Genomic DNA, 20,429 nt, shown 5'->3' with positions numbered 1-20,429 from the left:
TTTCTTCATTTTATTATTATTTATGTTATTTGTTCTAGTGTGTTCTTCTGAAGTTTCTCTTCTATATTGATGTCTTCCTTCTACCTTTTCTTCTACATGTGTCCTGGTGTTTTCCTTCACTTTACATCTCTTCTGGTGTTTTCCTTCTCTCATGCATTTATTTTTCTCTTTCAGCTCATATATTCCAGTAAAATCTTTCAAGCAGTATAAAAATTAAAATGTAGTTACATTACATTGTCAAGTGAATGATTTCAATGAATAAAAATTAAAACATCCCTTGCATGATTAAACATTTTATGTGTTACAGGTAAAACACAAGCTGTCTCATCAGTCCCCAAGCAAATTGTTATGGATTAACAGAGTGTAAGCAAGCAAGTTATTTTTTTCAACCAGTATGTTTTCTGGCAGGCAGCATTTTGTGGTTACAAAGAAAGGACTAATCATTTCATTATTTATCTCAAAAGTGATCTTATCAACTCAAGAAAATCAGTAGCCCTACTATATACAGATGATAAAAGGGCTGAAAGAGAAATCAGAGAAACATCACCTTTACAATTGCCACAAACAACATAAAATACCTTGGGGTAACGCTAACCAAACAAGTGAAAGACCTGTATCATAAGAACTTTGAATCTTTAAAGAAAGAAATTAAAGAAGCCCTCAGAAAATGGAAAGATCTCCCATGCTCTTGGATAGGTAGGATCAATGTAGTAAAAATGGCAATCCTGCCAAAAGCAATCTACAGATTCAATGCAATCCCCATTAAAATCCCAGCACAATTCTTCACAGACATTGAAAGAACAATAATCAATTTTGTATGGAAAAACAAAAGACCCAGGATAGCCAAAACAACCCTGTTCAACAAGGCAACGTCCGGAGGCATCACCATCCCTGACCTCAAGCTCTATTATAGAGCTATAGTCCTGAAAACAGCTTGGTATTGGCACAAAAATAGACAGGTAGACCAATGGAATCGAATTGAAAATCCGGGTATCAACCCACACACGTACGAACATCTGATCTTTGACAAAGAAGCTAAAAATATACAATGGAATAAAGAAAGCACCTTCAACAAATGGTGCTGGCATAATTGGAGACTGGCATGTAGAAGAATGCGGATCGATCCATGTTTATCGCCATTCACAAAACTTAAGTCCAAATGGATCAAAGACCTCAACATAAATCCAGCCCCACTGAACCTCTTAGAAGAGGAAGTGGGTGGTACCCTTGAACGAATTGGTACAGGAGACAGCTTCCTGAACATAACACCAGTAGCACAGACAGTGAGATCAACAATTAATAAATGGGACCTACTGAAACTGAGAAGCTTCTGTAAGGCAAAGGACACAGTCAGCAAGACAAAAAGGCAGCCCACAGAATGGGATAAAATATTCACTAATCCCACATCTGACAGAGGGTTGATCTCCAAAATTTACAAAGAACTCAAGAAGCAAGTCTCCAAAACAGCCAAGGACCCAATTAAAAAGTGGGCTGCAGAACTAAATAGAGAGTTTTCAATAGAGGAGTCTAAAATGGCTGAGAGGCACTTGAGAAAGTGCTCAACATCCTTAGTCATCCGGGAAATGCAAATCAAAACAACTCTGAGATACCATCTCACTCCTGTCAGAATGGCTAAAATCAAAAACACCAATGACAATTTATGCTGGAGAGGATGTGGTGAAAGGAGAACACTCCTCCATTGCTGGTGGGAGTGCCAACTAGTTCAGCCACTTTGGAAATCAGTATGGAGATTCCTCAGAAAAATGGGAATAAACCTACCACAAGACCCAGCAACTCCACTCTTAGGCATATATCCAAAAGATGCTCATTCATACAACAAAGATGTCTGTTCCACTATGTTCATAGCAGCTTTATATGTAATAGCCAGAACTTGGAAGCAACCTAGATGTCCCTCACCCGAAGAGTGGATAGAGAAAATGTGGTACATCTACACAATGGAGTACTATTCAGCAGAAAAAAAATAATGGAATCATGAGATTCGCAGGCAAATGGATGACACTAGAAGAAACCATCCTGAGTGAGGTAACCCAGTCACAAAAAGAGAAACATGGCATGTACTCTCTCATATATAGATTTTAGACATAGATCTGGGGAGTGCCAGCCTACAATCCTATGGCCAGAGAGTCTGGGAAACAGAAACTTCATTTAGCGGCTGGTTAAGTACTGAGCTGAACTCAAGAAAGCCAGTAACTCAAGAAAGCAGTAACAGAGAGGGAGGACTGATGATCAAAGGGATTAAGACTGGGCTGGTTTAACCCCCAGAAACAGCTGACCAGACAAAGGTTAACTCTTGAATCCCAGGCTAATGCCTGGGAATCCAGCATGGGACTAATCAATACCCCCTGAATTTGGGTGTCAGTGAGGAGGCCTAGGGAACCTATTGAGCCTTGGGCAGCAGATCAGTACCCATCCCAAGTATACACACGGACTTTGGACTCCCATAGAACAATGTGAGGTGCACTCTCACCCTGAACTCTTAGGGAAGGGTCTAGGCCCTGCCCTATATGAAATGACAGACTATGGACACCCCCATGGAGGGCCTCACCCTCCCTGGGGGAATGAGGGGATAACGGGGGGGGGGAGGTTGGGGGGAGGGCACGGGAGGAGGGGAGGGAATGGGAGAGGGACCTGGAACTGACTTGTGAAGCAACCTCGTTTCTTATCTAAATTTAAACTGGAAAAAAAAGTGATCTTATACAAACATGGTATGTATTCATTCATGTATGGATTTTAGACATAGAGCAAAGGATTGCTAGCCTACAATTCCCACCACCAGAGAAGCTAGGAAACAAGGAGCACCCTAAGGGAAACAAACATAGTGTCACCAGGAGAATGGGAAAGGGAAAATGGGTGGAGGGGAATGGGAGGACATGAGGGAGTAGAAAGACTGAGTCAGGGGAAGAAAAGAGGAGAGCAAAAAAAGAGATACCATAATAGAGGGAGCCATTATAGGTTTAAAGCGAAATCTGGCACTAGGGAAATGTCGAGAGATCTACAAGGATGGCCCCAACTAACAATCTAAGTGATAGTGGAGAGGCTATCTTAAATGCCCTTCCCCAGTGAGACTGAAGACTACCTTATGTGCCATCCTAGAGCCTTTATCCAGTAGCTGATGGAAGCAGAAGCAGACACCCATGGCTAAACACTGAACTGACCTCCTGGAATCAAGTAATAGAGAAGGAGTGATGAGAAAAGGAGTCAAGAGCAGGCTGGAGAAACCCACAGAAACAGTTGAACTGAACAAGGGGTTGCTCATGGACCCTAGATTGATAGCTAGGAAACCAGAATAGGACTGATCCAGACTCCCTAAATGTGTGTGTCAGTTAGGAGGCTTGGGATATTTATGGGGACTCTGGTAGTGGATCAGTATTTATCCCTAGTATATGAATGAACTTTGGGAGCCCATTCCATATAGATGGATACTCTCTGAGCCTAGACACATAGGGGAGGGCTTAGGGTGTGCTCCACGTGATTTGACAGACATTGAAGATTCCCCATGGAAGTACTCACCCTCCCTGGGGAGCAGAAATTGAATGGGATAGGGGGTTGGTGGATGGCAGGGGAAGAGAGGAGGGAGAGGGACCTCGGATTGACATATAAAAGATGCTTGTTCCTAATTTAAATAAAAATTAGCCATCTAAAAATTATCTTACAAGAAATCTTACAAGAATCACAAATTTAAATTTTATATATGATAAACAATCAGCTATATTTTAAATCATAGTGATGCATTCTCACTTGACAACAGTATATATATGCAGGAAATCTGAGGGCAGAAATTTGTACAGTGAATTAGTCATCATCCTTGATGAACAACCCATCCTAGCAAGAAATATACATCAGCCATTAAGAGCCAGGATGTCATTGTCCTTGTTCCTTAACCTCAATAAGTTCCTCACTCAGCTATTAAAAGTATGCCTACAGATTGGTATTCAAGATTTTAGCCTCAAATACATTAACAAAACATCTTAACCTAACCTCATGTCATGTTTAGTACTTTGTTTTAGCTATGATACAGTCTGAAAACTGTGAACACATCTCTGAACACTAAGATTAAAAGAATTTTAGCTGGCTGTGCTTCTGGGACTCAATTATCTGTCCTAATCATTATCCTAAGTCACAGTCTATACAGCTCCTCAAGAGAATCTGTCTGTGTGAAATTTCCTTGTTTTTATTTTCTGTACTCTGCAGCCAATACTTTATTAGGGGTAGAGGTAACATCATGTCTTTTTAAAATCTATATTAGTTTTCACACTAAGCTAGTCTCTATCCTAGTCTATTAATATATTTATTAAAGATCCCCATCATCAAAATCATATTTTATTAACACAATTATTGTATAAAATCCTTGTTTTAGTTAAACAATAAAGATTAGGAGGAAATCATCTTCATAATAATCTATGAGTAAAAATGCCCAGTAGAATGAGAAATTTCCATGAGATAATCATACTACATCTTAAATCTGGAAGACAGGTTAAGATATAAAACACAAACAAGAGTGTGGGCTTGAAAGCTTCAGAGCCAAGTGAACACCCCATTGCTGGTGAGAGTGTAAACGAGTACAGACACTTTGGAAATCTGTCGTGGTCTCTTAGAAAAGTGGGAAGCAATCTATGTCAAGATCCCTGTATCTGTGCATATACCCAAAGAATGCTCAATCATACCACAAGGACACTTGTTGAACTATGCACGTAGATACTTTTTATGGTAATAGCCAGAACCTGGAATCAACCTAGATGTTCCTCAAATGAAGAATGGATAAAGAAAGTGTACATTTACACAATGGAGTATTACTCAGCTCTTAAAAACAAGGACAGCAGTTAACTTGAAGGAAAATGCATGGGACTAGAATACCATCCAGAGAGAAGTAACCTGTATTAACAAAGACAAACATGGGATATACTCCCGTATAAGTGGATATTAGCAGTAAAATAATGGACAACAATGCTATTACCCATAAACTCAGAGAGACTAGTTAGTTAACACAGAATGTTCACAGAGGGGATGCCTTGATTTCCCTGAGAAGAGAAAGTTAAGAGATTTCATGAATGGGCTACGGGAAGGTAGGGAAAGGAATAAGAGTGATCAGGTGGGGAAAGGAGGGTGGGTGTATTAGGGTCAGATAAAAACCTGACACAAAGAAATCTCACTGTAATGTAAAAGGATTAGCCCAGCTAAGACTCCTAGCAATAGTGGATATGTTGTCTTAATTGTCCACATTTTTGCCCAAACCAATTGTCATCAAGGAGGCTTCATCTAGCAACTGATGGAAACAGATGCAGACCCCCAATAAAACATCAGGTGGAGTATAGGAAATCATACAGAAGAGAGAGGGTGGATGTATTGTAGAAGCCACAGGGGTCAAGGACAGCACAAGAAATCTCATGCAATCAACTGAACTGGCTTCATAGGAGACCTCTTATCTATTCTATAAATCATTTTTCCTGTGTTCTGAGCCCCAGGAGACCAACAAGTAATAATAATTAACAACTTTTACTTAATCTCTTTAAATCTCTAACAAGCACTTTGGTGTTGGTATAAAGAAAACTTTAAGCAATATTTTTTTGACTGAATCACAAAGTTATGTCTTTGTTTTTCTAGGGGAAGGGTATAGTAAGACTTTCTCCTCCCCACCAGCCAGCACATGAATAACCACTCAGAGACTTATTATTAAATATAAAATTTTGGCTGATAGCTTAGGTTTGCTTGTAACTAGCTCTTATAATTAAATTAACCCATTTATACTAACCTATATGTTGTCATATGGATTCTGGAGTTTAGCTCTTCTCCAGCATGTTCACCTTGCTTGTATTGCCTCTCCTAGCATCTCTACCTTCTTCTTACTAGCATTCCTTCTGCCCTGAAAATCCTGCCTCCATATTGGCTGGCTTTTTGGCTATGTTTGTTTGTTTGTCTATTTGTTTGTTTGTTGAGGCAGGGTTACTCTGAATAACAGCCCCAGCTTTCCTGGAGCTAGCTCTGTAGAGCAACCTGACCTTGAACTCACAGAGATCTGCTTGCCTCTGCATCCCAAGTACTGGGAATAAAGGCATGGGCCACCAGCACCCATATTAGCTTATTATTAAACCAATGAGTGACACATATTAACATTATACAATAACATTATTTTACAAAAGTGTAGAACAATGAAATAAGTACTTCGTAGAAACCAAATGCAGTATTTAACATAAACTTACTAAACATGTCCTGACAAATGTAATAAGATGAATATAATTTTGATTGTATAGCAAAAACTTCAGATATTTGTATTTTAAGGTTTATTTATTATTTGTGTGTGTGTGTCTGAGTTTTTGTGTTTGTGCAAATGTGAACATGGTATACATTGTATACAGGTATACACAGAGTCCATAAGAGAATAAGAGATACTTTAGTGTAAAGTAGTGTAATTGTGAAATACTCATGATGGATGCTAAAAATATACCTCAGGTACCCTGAAAAGCAGTAGGAAATTAACAGCTGGTTTCAGTCTCCAGACCCCAGTAAAAAATGTTTTAAATTGTCTTTCGGAAACTAATTTTAAAAAAGACACTTTAAGGATGAAAAATAGGGTTTGTTTAAAAGACATTGACTATGAAAAACTGAAAAGAAATGATTCTATATTTTTAAAGTAGACTTTAAAATGAATCATGCAAACTGACAAGTAGTCCACTGAGAAGCCTATTGTTAACCATGCATGTAAGGTCCTTATAGAAATGAGACTATTCAAACATAGATTTTGTGATGTGGATGTATTTATTTAATCTGAGGCCTTGTAAAATATGTTTTCATCATTTTCAACCTTCCTATATATTGTTAATTTTCTCATTATTAATTTGGCAATGTGTTTAGTTTAATATAACTTCTAAACTAAGATTTTTAATAAGCAAGAGAACTTCAAAATATTCCATTGTCTATCAAGGTTGCAAATTTATTATCTTCCCACTGAAGTAATTGCATGGTGAAATTTTGTGTGAAAAGAGAATTTTCAGCTACTTTGAATACAGTTTGAGGAAAGATTATACTTAGTGTAACTCTTTTTGGAGACATTATTGCCCTACAGTTAGACTAATTCAGTTTTATTTCCTTCCATATTCTAGTATATGGGTTCTTAAACTCTCTATGTGATTTTAAATGCACTTTTCATTCTTACCTGTTTTCTTTGCTGATTACATGATAAAATTTGGCTGATATGATTGCAGTTGTATCATGATATTTTGTTTATGATCTAATAAAGTTTCCCTGAAGATCAGAGTGCAAGGCTACCCACACCAACAGATGCCAGGCAGTGGTGGTTCACACCTTTAATCCCAGCACTCAGGAAACAGAGGAAGATGGATCCCTGTTAATTCATGAAGCCCAGGCTGTAAATTATTCTACAGGAGAAACAGAGTTAGCACCTTTAATCCCAACACTAGGTGACAGAGGCAGGAGTGACATGGCTAGGCAGAGAGAGGAAAATAAAGTGTGAGGAACAAGAATATATAGCAGTCTCAGTGAGTCTGACCAGCAGTGCAGTCAGGAGAGGCTGAGGTTCCGGGCAATTGCCCTTTATGTCAGAGCACTGGTAGAGGTGAAAGCTCTCTAGTGGCTAGCTGCTTTGCTATTCTGATCTTCAGCTTGAACCCAAATATCTGTCTCTTGGGTTTTATTATTCATGCTACACATTGGTACCCAACATGGGGCTCCCACTGGTGTCACTGTCAAGTCACCTAGATTTTCTTTTCTTTTTTTTCCCCAAACTTATGAATGAGTTTGAGATTTTCCTGTTGTAGCTTCTCTAAAACAGTCGCCAGATGCCACATAAATTATAGAATCACCTGGGCTTCAAATGCCCCAGGAATTATCTGCCTTAAATTTGCAGGCTCTGTTTAAACACCTCCTTAACAATCCCATGTGCATTTTTCAGACAGCTCCCCCATCTCCCTCTCTCTCTGTCTCTTACTCTTTCCCCATGCCATAGACTGTTGCCTTTCCCTACATCCTCTCCCAGGTTGCCACTCATGGCTATGTGCTAGTTCTCTGATAAAAAGTGCTACAACTCAGTTCACTGACAGTAGCACATCCAAATTGGACAAGCAGGACACACAAAAAGGACTGTTGAACTTTACCAACACAAAGTAGGGTAGCCCTTCAATAACCCTACTTCACAGAAAAGTCTGTTGAATATTCTAGGCCTTTAGGCAACATAGATGCCTCAAAATTGCATAAGAACCTTGGGTGACTACCCAGACATCTGGCTGTTCTGGTTATTTCTCACATATTTTTAATTTGCCTGCTCATACTTCCTGTTTACTCATTTAATATTATTTCCTTCTTGGGTCTCTGAGGGACTTGAAGATTAGGAAGTTGTAGTTACAGTTTTCCTTGTTTACAAGACTCAGAAAAGAAACCCACTATAAAAGTATAAGGTGTAAAAGGTTGAAAAGCATTAAAAGATAATTTGATAATGTAAATTAGAATAGAAAGTGAATTAGGTACAACATTTTGGACTCACCAAGACAGGCAGATACACGGTATTTTCTATAAATTTGTCAAATGCAAATGGATTAGACATTGTTGATGTACTTTATGGCTTGTATATATTGTATGTTTTTATTGTAGTTATAACTTTCTCTCTTGTATTAGAAGGAAAAGGGAATTGTGGTGATATTTTGTTTATTATTTAATACATCTTGCCTGGAGATCATAATGCAAAGCTAGTTGCAACCAAAGAGGCCAGATAGGATAGGGGTGGTATATAACTTTAATTCCAGCACTCAGGAGACAGAGTCAGATAGATCTCTGTGAGTTCTTGGCCACCATGCACTATATTGGAATGAATCAGTCTAAAAGAGAAATTGAACTCATACCTTTAACTCCAGCACTAGGGAGGTGGAGACAGGAATGATGTGGCTGGTCAGAGAGAGAAATAAAAGGCTGGAAGAGACAGGAACTCATTGAAGTCTAGGCATTCAGAGGTCATGATCACCCCATCAATCTGATCATTGGTAGAGGTGATAACTCTCTAGGGGCTGGCTGCTTTGCTTTTCTCATCTTCAGCTTGAACCCCAATATCTGTCTCTGAGTTTTTTATCATTTATTCTACACAGTTGTTTGAGGATCACTCACTGCTATAATGATTAACCCTAAAAGTCCATGTGCTATATAGACTTACTCATCAGTACTGAGGACTATGGAGAGGTCTCTGAAGAGTTGGATCTTAATAGGAATTCTTTATGTAATTATGATATGCACTTGAGTTTATTGTATAAGCCTGTCTCTCTTAGTAGCCTTTTGTTTCTCTGGACATGAAATAAGTAGGAATGCCTGCTACATACCCACATAAGAAAGACTTCTTTGCCAGAGGCCCAAATATGTGGGCTAACTTATCCTTGTCTAACATCTTCCAAACTACAATTTAAAAACTGATGTTTTATAGCTTGATTACCTCAAGTTATTTGTAACAGTAATGTGAAGCAGATTTGTTGTTTTGTTTTCCTAAAATTCTCTCTCAAACAATATAGATTATTCAAGCACACGTTGGCTACCCTTAAGGGTTTCAGGGTGTCCCATATTTCTAAAGCCACTATTTACTTGGGACATAGGCATCACATAGATAAATTTTACTCTTAATTGCTTAATATCGATGATCTGGGGTTTTACTCACCAATAACTTGTAAGTATCAGGTTGTTTCCATCAGACCATGTAAGAGAAGATTCCCAGAAAAATTCTGTTCAATTGTTTGAAATATTTACTGCCAACTTCCTGGATGTGTAGTTCCAGATGTCACTGATGAATAGAAGGACTGATGCAAGGAAGGCAGGGAGGACCCATTACGATGAAACATTCAAGACCCATCTGGATGCTAGATGCTGTATAATGGAGGTGACTGAAATGTTTTTCACAAATTTCACATCAGGCCTTAGGTTAATTAATGTCTTAGACAGGGGTTCTATTGCTGAAAACAACAACAAAATCATGACCAAAAAGCAAGTTTGGGAGGGAAGTGTTTATTTGGCCAACACACTTCCATATCACTGTACATTAGCAAAGGATGTCAAGTCAGGAACTCAAGCTGGGCAGTACCCTGTAGGCAGGACTTGATGCAGGGGCCATGGAGGAGTGCTGCTTTCAGGTTTTCCCTACATTGCTTTCTCAGCCTGATTTCTTATAGACTCAGAACCACTAGTTTAAGAATGGCATTATAAACAACGGGCTTGGCACTCCCTTATTGATCACTAATTCAGCAAAGGTTTTACATCTGTATCTTATGGAAGAATCTCTCAACTGAAGCTCCCCCCTCTCTGATTACATTAGTTGTGTCAAGTTGCTATAAAAACCAGCCATTATAAGTAGAAGTATCAGCTCTGAAAACAAAAAAACCAAGATTTTCAGTCTTTGTTTTTTTCTGAGACAGGGTTTCTATGTAGCTTTGGAGGCTGACCTAGAACTCACTCAGTAGACAGACCAGGCTGGCGTCAAACTCACAGAGATCTGTCTGTCTCTGCCTCCTGAGTGGTGGTATTAAAGATGTGCACTACTACCACATAGGTAGATTTCCATTCTTAAATTGGTGTTCCCGCCTTGTAGTTACACTCACAGTTGTTTTGCTACTCAATTACTGGTGTCCGTTTCTTTCTCAATTATATCAATATAAAAATTTTAGATGTTTTTCTCAAGGCCTTGCTCTGATATATCCCTTAAAGTACAACTGGTTAATATTTCATTAAGGATACAATGTGACTCAATCAAAATGACTTTTAGGTTTTACATGTCTCTCAGTCACCTTAGGTTTTCATGTGGCTCTGTATAACCAAAGCACACCAGAAATCAAATTCTCTTTAGTTTAATGACTATCTCCAGTACCTATCCTCCTATGTTTTGTCTTTGTTCCAAGATACATACTTTAAGTCCATGTAACTTTATGGCCTACTTAAATCATTTTTTAAACTTCTTTATTGAATATTTGGGGGTTTCACATCATGTACCCCAATTCTGTTCACCTCCCAGTCACTCCATATTCCAATCTGATTCTTCTTGCATGGCCCCCATGAAAGAAAACAAAGCTAAGTAAGTAAGCAAGCAAACAAAAGCCAGAACAACAAAGAAAAGTAAATACCAAAACAAAACAGAACTTAAAACCATACTGGAAACAGCAAAACCTCTGCCACCTCTTTATCCGTTATGATGGCACTGAAGGCTTCAGTGTGCCCTACAGCATATCCCTTTGTCCCATCAGCTTGACTGACAACTGTCCATTACAATGAGTCATTGGTCTGGTTCAAGGCCTCTGGTTTTTGGTACACCATCCTTAATGGGTCTTCACCAGAGCTTGTCTGGAGTATCCAATGTATTGGAGATCTTGTGGGTGTCGTTTTCCAGGACAAGTTCCTTCACAAGCTCAAGCAGGACATAGGTGGGTAGATTCTAGGGTGGGTCACCCCAATGACCAGTTGTGGACCTGGGTGTTAGCTAATCAGTTCAGATCAAGCCAGTGGGGCCACACACCGTGAGTGAGGTGGCAGAGTCAGCCCTCAGGATAGGTTCATCTTTTCCTGTGGTTAGGGGTGAGAACCCTCTCTCCTGTGTGCATGGGCCAGTTATCTTGCTAGAGTGAGCAGCAAGAGGCAAGGCCAGCTTTCCTAGGACAGCAAAGGGTAGAAATGGCTTAGTATAGTCATATGATTACATCTCACATGATTCCTGAAGGCCACCTGGGGTGCCTCTGGCCACAGACATCAACACAGACCCTACCTACAGCTTGAATATTGACCCTAGATATGGCCCCTGGGAGCAGCTTAGGCCCTGATGATGTCCTGGCTGTGGGTGGAAGGAATGGCCAATCAGATGAGAATCGTTCATGCAGCAGTGTGTTTACAGGATACCACCAAGATTTCTGGCTCTGGCCCTAATACTGCACCTTTTGTAACCATTAGTGGCAGTGTAGCACTGGAACATCATGTCAGTTCCCTAATTGCAGTAGGACCAAGGACTACCTATATAATTTTAACTAATAAGCTTTATATAGGTCAGGCCGTATTTTGAAAAATATTTTCATGTATTTGCTATTCCTCAGGAAGTAATAAGAAATGGTGTGACATTGGAAAATAGATTCAGATCATCCATTTTCAACACCGTGCTGAAAAAGATAAATTCCCATTCATGCCAAGATGAAAAAGGATCACTGAGTGAGATTATTCTGTATTATCAAACCCATTATGATGAATAGATTCCCATATCTGACTATGTTGATCTTAAAAAAAAACAGATGCTCACCGGAGTCAGCAAAGGAACATAAATGTACCTGTGTGTCCTGCTCCTCTTCATGATAACATATGAGAAAGGTGTTCCTGTTAGAAGGAAATCTACAATACAAATAACATACTATATCAGTTATCACTAGCAAATGAGGACAGAAAATAAATGAGTCAATAACATAATTTTTTTACATACCATGTAATGATACAGTTCCCTTAGGGATGGAAAAATAGCTATCTCTAAATAGTGGCTGCCAGAAAGTTCTTTAATTTTAAATATCTAAATAGTGGCTGCCAGAAAGTTCTTTAATTTTAAATATTGATTCTACTAATTTGTGAAAGCTGAAATCTCTGCACTTCTCAAGATTTACCAGAACAGGAATTATATGAGGCAATGACAACAAATATTCTGGGTATGACATGGATATTCATCAATGTGAATACATTGTTGGAGTGTAATCAAAATTTTCTTGACAATGACTTCCTATAGCTTTACTAGGGTTATTTTAAGTGTGTCACTTCAAAGCTACAAAAATATCAAATGTTAAGTGATGCAGTAAATAAGTGATGACCCATAGAAGATAGTCTATCACAGATATTACTTGTTTGTGACCCTTAGAGTGGGTGCTGGAAACTTGTGCCTCCATAAAACTGTTGTGGTATATGAAACCTAACATCTTCCATATCAGAAATGGATACATAGTCATTGCGAAATCCATAAGGCTTTGATTGCCATCATTTGCTATTTCTCTACATATTGCTGTTCTCTCACCTTTGGATTTTACCTACCACAACTGCTAAATAATTTAATAATGCTTATAAATCTCTCAGATGGTGTTATAATAATACAAAGTAAGTAGGAAAATCGCCATAAAGGTGTAGCTTCCATTGACTGCAGAGACATTATGGAGCAAAAGAGCAGAAGAGAGGAAAAGGAATGTGCACCTAAAATAGGATTTTCCTCAAAACTCAGTGGCATTGAAGATAAAGTTTCCAAAGTGTTCTTTCTGAGGGAAATATGCAAGTTATATCTATAAACATATATCAGCTCTGGCAGGTATTACTGATATCATGTATATTTTCTAATTAAATTTAAAGTAACACCACAGGAAATAAAAAGTGACATTCTAAATATCATCCCATGCATTCAAAGCACATTCAGGATATCTCTCAACCTGTTAGGAATATGAAAGGTGCTTGGTCACATTTCTTTGTTGTCTTCATTCAATAATTCCCCCACCCCTGTCTGTGTGTGTGTGTGTTTGTTTGTGTGTGTGTGTTTGTTTGTGTGTATGTGTGTGTTTACAGATGATTATTCGGATGATAGGAATACATCCTGTCACCAGGTCAGAATATACAAAGTTGTAATTTTAAGATAATGATGGCATTCATATACTTTAAACACTTGCAGTTACCATAGTGAGATGAAAGCCTGATATAAAATTTAACTGCCTTACTTCTAGATGCAAAGTTAGTAGAAGAAAAAAACAAATAAATAAAAAGATGATGTATATTCACCATGAAATATGGAACAACACAAGAAAATCAACCCTAAGAGTAATAGGTATAGAAGAAGGTGAAGAACCAACATATTCAACAAAATCATGGAACAAAACATTCCCAACCTAAAGGAAGACATCCCAGAACATCAAATAGATTAGACAACTAAAATTCTCCTTGCCACACAATAATCAAAACTGCAAGCATACATAGTAAAGGAAGAATATTAAAATCAGCTATGGAAAAAGGCTAAGTAACATATAAAGGCAAAACTATCAGCATTAAACCTGACTTCTCCATGAAAACTCTGAAAACCAGAAGGTCCTGGATAGACATTCTACCAACATTAAGAGACCATGGGTGCCAGCCCAAACTACCATACCCAGGAAAGCTTTCAATTACTATAGATAGAGAAAACAAACAATATATTCTATGACAAAATCAGATTTAAACCATAAATATCCACCAGTTCAGCCCTACAGAAAGTTATGGAATGAAAACTCCAAACGAAGGAAGTTAACTACAACCAGAAAAACATAGGCAATAGATAATCTTAATTTACCAACAGCCAAAAGAAAAAAGGGATGGAAATTCACACACAATTCCACAACCATCAAAAAAATCCAAAACAAACAAGAATGAACACTCAATGGTCATTAATTTCCCTCAATATTAATAGTTTTAACTCGCCTATAAAAAGATATAGGCTAACAGACATAGACTACAAAGACAGAATCCATCCTTATGCTGCATACAAGAAACACACTTCAATGTCAAGCTCAGATGTTACCTCAGAGTTAAGGGTTGGGAAAAGATTTTCCAATCAAATGAACCCAAGAAACAAGTGGGGATAGCAACCCTAATATCTAACAAATTAGACTTTAAACTAAAATCAATCAAAAGAGACAGAGAAGGTTATTCCATATTATCCACAGGAGAAATCCATCAAGATGAAGTCTCAAATTTGAAAATCGATGCCCCAAATGCAAAGACATCCACATTTGTAAAAGAAAAATTACTGAAACTCAAATCACACATAAAACCTCACACATTTGTAGAAGGAAAGTTAAACACCCCGCTCTCAACACTAGACAGGACCACCAGACAGAAAATTATCAAAGAAACAAAAGAATTAATAGAAGACATGACACAATTGGGATTAGCAGACATCTGTACAACATTCTATCCAAACACAAAAGATTATACCTTCTTTTCAGAGGAAAGTTCATAACAATAAGTGCCCACATGAAGAAACTGGAGAATAGTCACAATAGAAAATTAACAGCACAATTGAGAGTTCTAAGAACAAACAGAAGCAAATTCACCCCAGATGAGTAGATTCCAGGAAATAATCAAATTGAGAGCTGAAATAAAATAGAAACTAGGAAATCAATACAGTTGGAAGAGTTGGTTCTTGGGGAAAATCAACAAGATAGACAAACCTTTATCAAAACTTATCAAATAGTTGAGAGTGATCATGCAAATTAACAAAATCAGAAATGAAAGGGGGATTATAGTAATACACATTCAGGGAATTAAGAGAATCATCAGGGTAGTTTGAAAACATGTAGTCTTCAAAATTCAGAAAAAAGGAAATGGACAATTTTCTGCATAGATATCACTTATTTAAATTAAATCTAAAATAGATAACCAATTTTAATAGATCTGTAACCCCTAATGAAATATAAGCATCCATCAAAAGTATCCCAACCAAAATATTCCAGGGACATATGGGTTCAGTGCAGAATTCTACCATAAATTCAAAGAACAGCTAATATCAATTCTCTTCAAACTATTCCACACAATAGAAGCAGAAGTTTTAAGTTTTAATGCCAAACTCTTTTTGCTAGGCTTCAATAACATTGGTACCCAAGGCACACAAAGGCACAACTAAGAAAGAGAACTACACACCAATATCCCTCATTAACGTTGATGCAAAAATACTGAATAAATTACTGGCAAATAGAATCCAAGAACATATCATAAAAATAATCCATTATGATCAAGTAGGCTTTGTCCCAGGGAAGCAGGGATGGTTCAACATAAGAAAACCCATCAATGTAATCCCCCATATAAACAAACTGAGAAACAAAAATCACACGGTCATCTCACTAGATGCAGAAAAAGCCTTTGACAAAATTCAACACCCCTTCATGAAAAATGTCTTGGAGAGATCAGGGTTAACAAGAAGATGCCTAAATATAATAGAAGCAATATACAGCAAACCAACTACCAACATCAAAATAAATGGAGGGAAACTCAGTGTGATTCCTCTAAAACCAGGAACAAGACAAGCCTGTCTACTCTCTCCATACCTCTTCAATATTGTACTTGAAGTTCTAAAATGAGACAAATAGGAGATCAAATGGATACAAAATGGAAAAGAAGTCAAACTGTCACTATTTGCAGATGGTGTGATAGTTTACATAAGTGACCCGAAGAACTTCTACAGCTGATAAACACCTCCAGGAATGTGGCAGGATACAAGATTAACTCAAAAATCAGTACCCCTACTATATACAGATAATAGATTGAGAAAGAAATCAGAAATCAAAGAAACATCACACTTTATAATAGCCACAAACAACATAAAACATCTTGGGGTAATGCTGGCCACACAAGTGAAAGTCATGTATAGCAAGAATCACGAGTCTTTAAATAAATTTAAAGAAGATACCAGAAAATAGAACGATCTCCTATGCTCTTGGATAGGTGGGATCAACATAGTAAAAATAGCAATCTTGTCAAAAGCAATCTACATATTCAAAGCAATCCCCATCAACATACAGGCACAATTATTCACAGATTTTGTAAGAACAATTCTCAGCTTTATATGGAAAAACAAAAGACCAAGGATCATCAAAAAACCCTGTTCAATAAGGCAATGTCTGGATGCATTACCATCCCTGACTTCAAGATCAAATCAAATAAAAAAACTTACTATTAACCCACACACCTATGAACACTTGATTTTTGACAAAGAAGCTAAAATTATACAATGGAAAAAAGACAGCACCTTTAACAAATGGTCCTGGCATAACGGGATGCTGGTATGTAGCAGACTGCAGATAGAGCCATATCTATCACCATGCACAAAGCTTAAGTCCAAATGGATCAAAGACCTCAACATAAAATCCAGCCACAATGAACCTCATAGAAAATAGGTTGTACCCTCAAATGAATTGGTATAGGAGACAGCTTCCAGAACATAACACCAGGAGCACAGACACTGAGATCCACAATTAATAAACAGGACCTCCTGAAACTGAGAAGCTTTTTAAGACAAAGGATGCAGTCAACATTGACAAAATGGCAGCCCACAGAATGGGAAAGTATCTTCACTAACCCCACATCTGACAGACAGATTTCCAAAATACATAAAAAACTCAAGAAGCTATTCACCAAACACCAAATAATCCAATTAAAAAGTGGGGTACAGAACTAAATAAAGAATTCTCAATAGAGGAATCCAAAATGGCTGAAAGACACATAAGAAAGTACTCAACATTCTTAGCCATCGGAGAAATGGAAATCAAAACAACTCTGAGATACCATCTTGCTCCTGTCAGAATGGCTAAAATCAAACACACCAATGACAGTTTATGCTGGAGAGGATTTGGAGAAAGAGGAACACTCCTCCAATGCTGGTGGGAGTGCCAACTTATACAGCCAGTTTGGAAATCAGTACGAGCTGAAGTCTGAAATCCAGTTGCAGAGAGGGGGGAGTGATGTGAAAAAGGGGTCAAGACCAGGCAGGAGAAACACACAGAAACAGCTGACTTGAACAAGGGGGAGCTCATGGACAACAGACTGATTGCTGGGAAACCAGCATAGAACTGTCTCAGACTCCTTGAATGTTGATGTCAGTTTGGAGTTCTGGTTAATCTATAGGGCCTCTAGTAGTGGATCAATATTTATCCTTAGTACACAAAGGGACTTTGGGAGCCCACAACATATAGAGGGAATCTCTCAGCCAAGACACACAGGGGAGTGCCTAGTCCTTGCTCCAAATGATATGACAATCTTTGGAGATCCTCCATGGAAGGCCTCTCCCGCCCTGGGGAGCAGCAAGGGTGTGGGGTAGGGGGTTGGTGGGAGCAAGGAGAAGGGGAGGGAGAGGGAACTGGGATTGACATGTAAAACAATATTATTTCTAATTTAAATAAAAAAGATGCAGATTCACCAAACACTAGAAGGGCCGGGACTACACTTCCATTCTCAGGAAACACTGTCCACAGGGACAACATCTGACATTTTTCGTGTTGGATAAATGCTTTGGTGTGGATTACATATTTTATTGCCTCAGCTTTCTATGCAATAGGATGATAGCTAAGTACCACCATGGCAAGAATAAAAAAGAAAGACTGAGAACGTCAGAGAAAGGAGAGAGACAGAGACAGAGAGACAGACACAGAAACAGAGAGAACATATATTATCTTTTGCAGCAAGAAACAGGAAAAGAAGTAAATTAAGTTTTTTCCTTTTCAAATGAACATATTCTTTCTATTTTATTTTGCTTCTGTCTCTACTCTGTTCTTCCCTCCCTTTCTCTTTCCTTCTCTCTCTGTGTCCCTCTGCCATCTGTGCCTGTGCTGCACATGCATCAGTAAGGAAGAATTGAGCATGTACCATACTAAAACTGTATAAAAAAGGACAGAAATGTATCCAAATCATTTGTATATATAATAGAGAAAATGGGTGAAGGTCCATACTGACAGAGAGACTCTGAAGAATGACTCTGAAAATCGATGGCAGCCTTACTTAATAAAAGGGTATTTTTACAGTATCTTCCTTTAGCTCCATGTTTTATCTTTCAGGATAATGCTAGTGATATCCTAGCACTATGGCATTCCCAACCTTATCATGTTTTAATTAACAAGTAATAATACTTTTGATCATCATTACCAATGATTCTTGTTAAAACATTAACCCACAATGAAAATAAGTATGTTACTTTTTGCTTCCAAGGAATTCTCAGGAAGTTCAGGCAATGGGAAGACAGTACGAAAAATTTAAGGGATTTGTTTATGAGTATGTGGTTAATTTTGCAGCATTCCACAGCATACACAGAAGAAGGTGTATTCTTTATGTTTGAGTAAAATGTTTTGTAAATACCTTTTATGCTCATTTGGTTTATAAAACCAGTTAGCGCTAACATTTACCTGTTTAGTTTTGTCTAGTTGTCCTTTCTATTGGTGAGGTATTGCAAGTTCCCACTCCCAATGTGTGAGGTGAATTTTTTTTGTGGGACATTGGGGATGGGATCAGAGAGGAACAGGAAACTGTATCAGGTTTTCTATTATAAAATTGTGGATGAGAATGGTGAAATTGGATCTGGAGGAGTAAAGGAGACACATGGATCTTCTAACTGGTGAATTGTCAGGAACAGTCCTTGGGTTAGCAGGAGTTGCCTGCAATAGTTGGAAGCTGGTATACAGCAGCAAATGGAGTAAAGGAGGTTAGGAGGTAATGGTCTGTAGAAACCACAGGTGATGGGGGCAGGAGAAAGGAAAGCTGCAGCTGGTGTCCTCTTGCAGCAGTAAAGATAAGACTAGGTCATTAGGCTTAGAGGGGAGAAAGAAGTCTTGAATGTCTTCTGTTGCCTTACCTGTTTCCCTGATCTGCTAAGATGGTGTGTGCCCAGTGAACGCCAGGTGGTGTTGGTGTTGGAGCCTGGAATGTGGAATGTATCCATTGTGGGGTCAGACAGCAATAGGAGATTCCAGCAGATTTTTCTGCTATAGAACTGAGGATGATACCTGGGTACTGAATCTGGCTAAGCAGAGGGATAAAAGTATATCTGGACGTAGCCTTCCTGGTTTTCATGGAGATATGTCCTGTATGATAGCAGAGGGTACCTGCTGGAGTTGGAAGTTAAAATAAGTGAACACTATGGTTAAGGAGATTAGAAGGGGAAGTGTAGCAGACTTTTCTGTTCTGCCAGCCATTACCCAAATAACCACACAGAGTTGTAATCCACTATAAATCAATAAATTAGACTCGTTTTATAGGTAGCTCTTATAACTTAAATTAACTTGTAATTCTTAGCTACACTCTGGCAAGTGGAGGTACTTTTTTTTTCAAACCAGCATGTTCATCTCCTACCTCTTCTCCCATTTTCTGGAAATTCCTGTAGCCCCATGCTCCTGCTTCCCAGTATCCTCTCAGTTTTGCTCTCCTTCCTAAAATCTTCCTGCTTAACTATTCGTTAGTCAGCCTTTTATTAAACCAATCAGAAGGTACCTTGGCATTGATAACACCTCACACTGTACGAAAAGATTATCCCATAACATTTATCCCTTGTTTAATTTCAAAAAGTGTTTTACGTTTAACTTAGTAAAAATATTTACAGCAAAGGAGTTATCAACTAAGAATTACTGTTACAATATCCAGTCAATTTATATTTGGCAAAATTGGAGAAAATATCTATTTTATCTTTGTGAATCTAAAGTTTTATACATAATTTACTTTTTATCATAAGTAAGCAAAATTAAAAGTTTAATTATTTTTCTTTAACTCCATCAAAGACCCGAGAAGAGTGTAATTTTACCTAAATACAGGGAATTCTGACTGCTTTGACAGTCATCCAAATTAGTTCTGTAACATTGGGGCATCCATCTTTACCTACCGGCCTATTATTTCTGACAGAATTTTCTGCACAGTGACGAATT

General features: G+C 38.1%; 1 long non-coding RNA gene across 1 annotated transcript; it reads right to left on the bottom strand.

Moving 5' to 3' along the window:
- Positions 1–10,920: 10,920 nt before the first annotated feature.
- Positions 10,921–19,438, bottom strand: LOC121140167. The gene is made up of 3 exons (XR_005876973.1): positions 19,367–19,438; positions 12,306–12,366; positions 10,921–11,643 (listed from the first exon to the last, which is right to left on the bottom strand). It is a non-coding gene; the product is annotated as an uncharacterized LOC121140167 (long non-coding RNA).
- Between the last annotated feature and the right edge of the window lie 991 nt (positions 19,439–20,429).

Source organism: Mesocricetus auratus, unplaced genomic scaffold (assembly GCF_017639785.1).
Source record: "Mesocricetus auratus isolate SY011 unplaced genomic scaffold, BCM_Maur_2.0 Super-Scaffold_100004, whole genome shotgun sequence".
Lineage (NCBI taxonomy): Eukaryota > Metazoa > Chordata > Mammalia > Rodentia > Cricetidae > Mesocricetus > Mesocricetus auratus.
The sequence above is the reverse complement of the archived record's forward strand: the minus strand, read 5'-3'. Positions and strand labels throughout refer to the sequence as shown.